Genomic DNA, 8,248 nt, shown 5'->3' with positions numbered 1-8,248 from the left:
TAGTTTTGGTGCATTGCGCTGGTGGCAATATTTGAAATAAACTCCCAGTTTAATTCCGTAACCCAGCTTTTTCTTCAGGCATCTGCAAACTACACATCTTTGGGTAGATGTACATTCAGCTTTGGAACTTGGATTCCATTCTTATAACAGGAAGTACATTCCATATCCTGCTTCTTATTATCTAACAAAACTCTTCAATATTTTAAAATACAGACACAAAATCAGCTATTTTGCTGCAAAAAAAGACTATCTAGGTATAATCTATATTTGCATGGATTTGAACTTCCTTATTTCTTTCAGGTGTGTTTGGGGATAGGGAGCAAATGCTACTGCTACCAGTATTGCCCAGAAATCATAAAATTAATAACTAGAAAGAAAGAAATTTTGGGAAGATTCTCCTACATAACCATCCCAAGGCTGTGACATCATTCTGAATGAATAATGCTGGAACATGACTTAGCAGGTGAGACTTAAGCTGTGGTTGATAAAGTATTTGAGCACTTTGGTTTGAAGTTAATAACCATATTTACAAAGGAAAGTTTCCTTTACACTTTTATATCCACTTTCCAAATAAGCACCACTGTTGCAATGCGCGGCGATTGGAAGCAGAAGAAGCGGACCCACGTGCAGGACACAGACACGGAGACAGACTTGGACCTGACTTGGACTCCAGCCTGGACTTGGACATGGACTTGGACACAGAGGGACAGAATTCCCAACTTGGAGCAGCGACAAATGGCCGGACCTACTCAGCTGGAAACAAGACGACTAAACTAAACAATAACAGACAATACGTATCTTGACACGGAGAAGCTCATGAAGCAGCAAACGGCCAGCAATCACTTGACTGGACATGAAGTCATGATTTGGACTGGGACTCGGAGCCTTGACTTGGACTGGGATTCAGAGCCTTCAAAACAAAATGACGACAAACCATTCGGATCCCAGTTCAGGGCAGCAGAAAAATGGCCGGCAACACTCAGCTGGACACGAGACGAACAGAAACAAACAACAACAGACAATATGTATCTTGACACGGAGGAGCTCATGAAGACAGTCCCTTATTCTTGGCGGCTCGGAACATTCATCACTGCCCTGGCTACGGTGATGGACCAGGCCAGAGTAGCTGTAAGCTGGGGTTTTTATCCTGCCAGTTCGGATGAAGGTCAGGTGCCCTAATCAAGGAGCCCGGGGGAAAAGGAAATGAACTGAAATGAGTAGTTAACAGACCAACATGACAACCACAGGATTTAAAATCTTATGATTGCCATTTACAGAACATTCATCCTATCAATTCAATGATGTTAGACTGTAAATCTTTTTATATTGTGTCTTCCAGATCACCACTTCAGACTTAACAAAATTCAATAATATAAATTATTAATTTTATTAAATTGGTTACTATATCTACCCATTTCAGTTGCTGACACAATACATATCATCCGGATTACTTCTATCCTGCCCAATATTTACATCATCGCTAAATGATTAACTTCATCTGCAAATTCCAAAATGTTATTCAGATTCAGATTTATTTATCACATGGCATTGAAATATACAGAGAAATGTGTCATTTGTGGTAAGAACCTATTATCTAAATGGGGAGAAAATTCAATCAAAGGGACAAAGGTACAAAGGTACAAGGAGACTTAGGAGTCCTTGTGCAAGACTCTTGGAAGGTTAATTCATACGTTGATTCTGTGGTAAAGAAGGCAAATGAAATGTTGGCATTTATTTCAAGTGAAATAGAATAAAAGAAAACAAGGAGGTAATGCTGAAACTTTATAAAACACGAGGCAGGCTGCACTTGGAGTATTGTCAACAGTTTTGGGCCCCATATCTCTTGGAGAGAGTCCAGAGGAGGTTCATGAGAATGATTCCAAGAATGAAGGAGTTAACAAATGAAGAGCGTTAGGCGGCTTTGGGCCTATACTTGCTCTAATATAGAAAAATGCGTGGGGATTTCAATTAAACCTTCTGAATGTTGAAAGGACTTGATAAGGTGGATGAGGAGAGGATGTTTCCTCTGGTAGGGGTATCCAGAACTAGAGGGCACAGCCTCACAATTGAGGTGCGACCTTTTAGAACAGAAGTAAAGAGGAATTTTTTAGCCAAAGGGTGCTGAATCTGAGGAATGTTCTGCCACAGACTGCAGTTGAGGCCAAGTCTATGGGTATTGTGGTGGAAGCTGATAGATTCCTGATTGCTCAGGATATGTTGAGAGGGCAGGTGTATGGGGTTGAATGGGATACGGGATCAGCCATGATAAAATGGCGGAGTGGGCTTGATGGGCTGAATGGCCTTATCCAAGGAGATGCTGGAGGAAGCCCGCAGTGTCACAACACATTCCGGTGTCAACATACCATGCCAGTTTTACAGACAGAAACCTGCAGACCATGAGTACGTGTGGAGCTCAGTGGTAACATGGGATTTTATGCAGCTTCTCAGATTATTTACGCCTACTATCAGTGTTTTAGGATATTGGGCAATATCAGAAAGAACTCTCCTTGTTCGATTCAGGGGACAACCATTTGATTTAGCAGTTATACAGGTATATGCACCAACAACAGATGGAACAAGTGAGGATATAGATGAATTCTATGAAGAGCTTCAACAAGCAAAGAATGGATGCAAATCTCAAGATATTGTTATTGTCATGGGAGATCTAAATGCTAAAGTAGGACAAGGTGCTGATGGAAATACCATAGGAGAATTTGGCCAAGGGAAAGAAATGAAAGAGGTGAGAATGGGTAGAATGGTGCAAGATCTATAATCAGGTAATTATGAATACCTACTTTTAAAACTATCCAAGACACTTGTGGACCTGGAAAAGTCCAGGTGATAGCACCAGAAATCAAATTGATTTTATTACTATAAACCAAAGATTCAGAAACTCAGTGACTCAAAGCAAAACATATCCAGGTGCAGATTGTAATAGTGACCATAGCCCAGTAGTATGTCACATAAAAGTAAAACTTAAAAGACTAAAGAAACAAAAACCTGAACAATCCCTTGACTACTCACAATTAATTAAAGAAGAAAACATAAGACAAAAATTTACAATTGAAGTAATGAATAGATTTCAAAGTGTAGAAATAGAATCTGTTGAAGATGATAGCAAACATGTAGAAATGAAGTTTAACTATCTGAAGGCTGCCTTGGTAGAATCAGCAAAGTCAGTGATTCCTAAAAAAGAAAAAAGCACAAAGAATAAATGGATGACAGATGAAATCAAAAATCTAATGGAAGAAAGGAGACGGAAGAAAGCAAATCCGATGGAATATAAGTCCTTAGATAAAAAAGTCAAAAGCCTATGTCAAAAAGCCAAAGAAGAATGGTTAAACCAGGAACGTGAGCAACTAGAAAGAATCCCTAATACTGATCCAAAAAGGGTACATCAACAAATCAAGAATATCACTGGTAAAAAGCTCCTCTGTTCTTCAGGTAGATGTTTGAAAGCAAAGAGCAATACAATTATAATGGAAAAAAGATGAGACTATGAACAGATGGACTGAGTATATTCAGGAATTGCTTGAAGACGATCGAGACGAAAACCCAGAAATTAAGAAGAACATTGAAGATCCGAGTATTTTAAAATCTGAAGTTCGTAATGCAATAAATAAGATGAAGATAGGAAAGGCAGCAGGTCCTGATGAATTAGTGATAGAACAAATTATCGCCCTTGAAGATTATGGAATTGAAAAACTTACTGATTGTCATGTTCTGGTCCATGAAGCTGAATTGGCTTATTCAGAAAGTCAGAAGGCATGGGATCCAGGGAAGTTTAGCCAGGTGGATTCAGAATTGGTTTGCCTGCAGAAGGCAGAGGGTCGTGGTGGAGAGAGCACATTTGGATTGGAGGGTTGTGATTAGTGGTGTCCCACAAGGATCTGTTCTGGGACCTCCACTTTTCATGAGTTTTATTAACGACCTGGATGTGGAGGTAGAAGGGTGGGTTGGCAAGTTTGCAGATGACACAAAGGTTGGTGATGTTATAGATAGTGTATAGGATTGTCGAGGATTGCAGAGAGACATTGATAGGATGCAGAAGTGGGCTAAGAAGTGGCAGATGGAGTTCAACCTGGAGAAGTATGAGGTGGTACATTTTGGAAGGACAAACTCCAAGGCAGAGTACAAAGTAAATGGCAGGATACTTGGAGGAGCAGAGGGATCTGGCGGTACATGTCCACAGATCCCTGAAAGTTGCCTCACAGGTAGATAGGGTAGTTAAGAAAGCTTATAAGGTTTCTTAAGTCGAGGGATAGAGTTTAAGAGTTGCGAGGTAATGATGCAGCTCTATAACACTCCGGTTAGGCCACACTTGGAGTACTGTGTCCAGTTCTGGTCCCCTCACTATAGGAAGGATGTGGAAGCATTGGAAAGGTACAGAGGAGATTTACCAGGATGCTGCCTGGTTTAGAGAGTATGGATTATGATCAGAGATTAAGGGAGCTAGAGCTTTACTCTTTGGAGAGAAGGAGGATGAGAGGAGACATGATAGAGGTGTACAAGTTATTAAGAGGAATAGATAGAGTGGATAGCCAGTGCCTCTTCCCCAGGACACCGCTGCTCAATACAAGAGGACATGACTTTAAGGTAAGAGCTGTGAAGTTCAAGGGGGATATTAAAGGAAGGTTTTTTACTCAGGGAGTGGTTGGTGTGTGGAATGCACTGCCTGAGTCAATGGTGGAGGCAGATACACTCGTGAAATTTAAGAGACTACTAGATAGGTATATGGAGGAATTTAAGGTGGGGGGTTATATGGGAGGCAGGGTTTGAGGGTCGGCACAACATTGTGGGCTGAAGGGCCTGTTCTGTGCTGTACTATTCTACGTTCTATGTTCTAAGTCCGCATTCCGATTCACGGTCAGGTTCATCGATCCATATTCCAGGTTTTCCCGTTTTCCCTTGTCCTGTTGTGTGCCTTAATTGAAGCACATGTTTCTCATTTTGGGCTGGCTACCTAAACAGCTTCTGGGTTCAGCTTCAGTTGCTGGACTGTCCCCTTCCCTTCCCTTCCCCTTCCTTCTGAAGCCTCTGCCTGAAGCCTTGCCTGTATCGCTGTCAAGTTCTACCGCCAGAGCAAGACCAGAGCCTTGCTGTGTCTAGATAAGGAACTGTCTTTCATTGTTTGGAACCGTCTCTTTGTACCCTCGCCTCTGCTGGGTAGGTCCAGCCGTTTGCCGCACACTTGAGTATAGATCTGTCTCTCAGCATTCTGTGTATGAGCCCCAACCCCAAGTCCTGTTCCCAAGGAGGGGTCCCGGCTCTGTGTTCCATGTTCCTGTTCTCTCACGACCAAGGCTCTGCGTTCCTGTTCTCCTTCGATCAAGTCAAGGCTTCGTGTTCTCGTCCTGTCAATGTGTCTCGCCCAGCCCAGGAATACCTTGCCCAGCCCGGTGCTGGGGTTCCCTCGTCCTGTCCAGGAGTCTCACATCCAGTCCTGTTGCCACTCCTCGTCCTGTAGCCATGTCCTGTCCACGCCTAGATCAGGGGTCCGAGCCTGAGTCAAGTCCCAGGTTCCGGGTCCCTGTCCAGTCTCTGGCTCGGAGTCCTTGTCCAGGTTCTAAGTTCCTAGTTCCTCATCCAGATCCCACTTTCCTAGTCTAGTCCTAGCCCAGGCCCTATATCCTAGCCTCGTCCAGGGCCTGTGTCTTGTCCAGCGTCATTTCTTCCCCACTTCCCTTGCTTGCTTGACACTCCTAGTCCTGTTCCTAGTACTTCAGTGTCTGTGTCTTGCGTTTGGGTCCGCTCACCAGCAACCCCTTATGGCACTGATTTAATCAATGACATTTATGAGACTTGAATAATACCAGAAGAGATATAAAAAATCAGTATTTATCACTCTTCCTAAGAAACCTGGAGCAACAGAATGTGAATTACATAGGACCATAAGTTTAATGAGTCATATCACTAAGATACTTCTAAGAATTTTGATGACAAGAGCTAAAAGTGAGATACAAGCTGAAATAGGCAAAGAACAATGTGGTTTTGTGAAAGACAAAGGTACAAGAAATGCAATATTGATATTAAGGATACTATCAGAACGAGCTATTCAAGTGCAAAAGGATTTGTTTGTTTGTTTTGTTGACTACAAGAAAAGCATTTGATAAAGTGAAGCACAATAAGTTATTTGAAATATTACTGGAAACTCTAGATCTGTTATGGTCCAGATCAGGGTCCCTTTAAATTTACCTTGTTTATGTTACAATCCGGACCGTTGATTCCCTGTTATCCCGTGTCCCTCAACTTTGGTGATTAGAGGCAATTAACACTCGGCTGAACCAGTAGTTTATAGTCGCCGGCTTTCAGCCGTTCGGCGTGGGAGCATCTGCAAAGTCATCTAAGGTACGGTGTGCCAATGTCATCTGGCCGTAGCAAGCCTGGTCTCTGCCGAAGCGAGTGCCGGTAATTCGCCCTTCCTCACCAGAGCAACCCTGTCCAGTTATCTTGCCAAAGTGAGCCTGCAAAGTTTCCTCACCGAGGTGGGTCCGTCAGTTAACCCGCCGGAGGTAATCAAGAACCGCTGTCTACTGTTCCCGGGCCGAGTCGAGAGCTCGCCACTACCTGGAGGCTCTAAGTCAAGTCCTGGCTCCGGCGGCATTCAAGCATCAAGTCAAGTCCTGGCCCTGGCGGCATTCTAGCACCAAGTCAAGTCCTGGCCCTGGCGGCATTCAAGCACAAAGTCAAGTCCTGGCCCTGGCGGCATTCAAGCACCGTCAAGTCCTGGCTCTGGCGGCTTCCCAGTTCTGAGTCAAGTCCTGGCCCTGGCGGTCTGTGATTCCTGTCCTACCCCCTTGTCTGAATCCCTTCTCTGCCCCTCTCACCTCTAGCCCTCATCTGCAGCTCCCGCCTGCACTTCGGTCTAGTTCCATCACTGGAGCTATATAGGTACTGTCTGGTGTTCATTCATGTTGGTCTTGTCCTCGCCTCCGTGGGGTAAGTCAGGCTGTCTTGCCATTGCTCCGCAGGGGGGTCATGTCTTGTCTTGTCTGGTCCTCACCTCCGTGGGGGTAAGTCTGGCCATCTTGCTGTTGCCCCCGCGGGGAATCATGTCTTGTCTTGTCTTGTCCTTGCCTCAGTGGGGCAAATCAGGCCATCTTGCTGTTGCCCCGCGGAGGGTCATGTTCTGTCTTGTCTTGTCCAAGCCTCCGTGGGATAAGTCAGGCCATCTTGCCATTGCCCCACGGAGGGTCATGAGTCCCAGCCCTATGTCCTGTACCCAAAGAGGGGTCCCGGCTCTCTGTTCTGTGTATGTGTCCATGGTTCCATGTACCTGCTCTCCCGAGACCGAGGCTCTGTTTTCCATGTTCCTCTTCTCCCTAGCCCATGTCATGTCCATGCCTGGTTCTGGGGTCCTAGCCCAAGGCAAGACCCAGGTACTGGGTCCTTGCCCAGTCTCTGGCTGGAGTCCATACCCTAGCCTCTTCATGTCTCCTCTAGTTCTGGGAGCTGATTCCGAGTCCAAGCCCAGACCCTTGGTCCCAGCCTAGTCATAGTCCTGAGTCCTTATCCTGTTTGCTATTCCTGCTACTGTTTTGCTCTCATGGTATCGAACAATAAACTAAATCTAAGTAACCTCACAAGATGTGTCTTGCATTTGGGTCCACCCTTGCTCCCAATGCCTCGCCATTGTGATGAGATCTAGATTCGAAAGACCTCCACCTAATCAGTAATCTGTACTGGGAACACATTGTCGCTGTAAGAATAGATGGAGAAGTGAGTCAGTTTACGAAAATTAAGAGAGGCATTAGACAAGGGTGTGATTTCTCCCCTGATTTATTTAATGTGTACAGTGAAACAATATTACAAAAAATAAGAGACATCTTGGGAATCAAAGTTGGCGGTGAAAACATCAATAATTTCAGATATGTGGATGACACTGTGTTAATCGGAAGTACAGAGGAAGAACTACTGAAAGTTAATTGATATAATTGTTGAAGAAAGAGCAAAAGTGGGTCTATCTATCAATTGCAAAAAGACAGAATGTATGGTGATATCCAAAAAGAAGGAGAATCTTATCTGCAGGCTGAAAATAAACGGGGAAGATATAAAATAAGTAACGAACTTTTGCTACTTAGGAAGCTGGGTGACATCAGATGGCAGGTGCAACATGGACATCAAAAGAAGAACAGGGATGGCAAAAGACACCATTTCAAGAATGAAGAGTATACTGACCAACACTAAACTAGGCTTGACAACCTGCCTTAGAGTACTGAAATATTACGTTTATCCAGTTGTGTTATAT

The 8,248-nt window shown here is 44.0% G+C and overlaps 1 protein-coding gene across 1 annotated transcript in view; it reads left to right on the top strand.

The window, feature by feature from the left end:
- Positions 1–420: 420 nt before the first annotated feature.
- Positions 421–8,248, top strand: part of LOC140200860 (organic cation/carnitine transporter 2-like) — a 52,878-nt gene continuing 45,050 nt past the window's right edge. The window contains exon 1 of the mRNA XM_072264493.1: positions 421–463. The gene's annotated coding sequence lies outside the window, so the exon portion shown is untranslated. The remainder of the gene's footprint in view (positions 464–8,248) is intronic.

This window comes from Mobula birostris, chromosome 7, assembly GCF_030028105.1.
Source record: "Mobula birostris isolate sMobBir1 chromosome 7, sMobBir1.hap1, whole genome shotgun sequence".
Taxonomy (NCBI): domain Eukaryota; kingdom Metazoa; phylum Chordata; class Chondrichthyes; order Myliobatiformes; family Myliobatidae; genus Mobula; species Mobula birostris.
The sequence above is the reverse complement of the archived record's forward strand: the minus strand, read 5'-3'. Positions and strand labels throughout refer to the sequence as shown.